Below are 686 nucleotides of genomic sequence, written 5' to 3' on the forward strand. Positions count from 1 at the left end.
CAGGTTTAAGGTTAGCGTTAGGGGCTTAGGGTTAGTCTTAACTGTAGGTCAGCGTGGGGGTTAGATCTCTAGGCATTAGGGTAAAGGTCAGGGTTAGTGTTAAGAGTTACGGTTATGTTTAATGGTTAGGATTGGGATTACGGTTAAGAGTTAGGGTTAAGGTTAGGGGTTATGACTAAGGATCAACGGTTAGGGTTATTTTTAGGCGTAGGGTTAGCGTAAGGGGTTAGGGTTAGTGTTAGTGTTGTTGGTAGGGTTAAGGTTAGGGTTGGCGTTTCAGAATTAGGGATTAGGTGTTATGGTTATGGCTAGGAGTTAGGGTTAGATTTACGGTATAGGTCTTGTTCTCAGGGTGTCATGCATTAACGTTAAGATAAGGGGTTAAAGTTAGGGTTACGGTGAGCTTTACCTGTTAAGGTGAGCAGTAGGATCAGGGTTAGGTGTTATGTTCTGGGTTAGGGTTATGGGTGAGGGGTAGCGTTTATCCTTAGGGCACGGGCCCTGTATGCACTAGGAGGCGAAGTTAGGGGTCTGTGATGGTCGCTGGGAACCCACTCTATCGTACGCAGTGTATGGGCCTCTGGGTTTCATGCAGGACACTGTGGCAGAGCCGGCTTTCATGCATGGCTTAGTAGGATTGTAGGCTTTCAAAACTCTGAGAAAGCAAGAAGTCTGAGAATTAGATT

This window comes from Eulemur rufifrons, unplaced genomic scaffold, assembly GCF_041146395.1.
Source record: "Eulemur rufifrons isolate Redbay unplaced genomic scaffold, OSU_ERuf_1 scaffold_97, whole genome shotgun sequence".
NCBI lineage: Eukaryota > Metazoa > Chordata > Mammalia > Primates > Lemuridae > Eulemur > Eulemur rufifrons.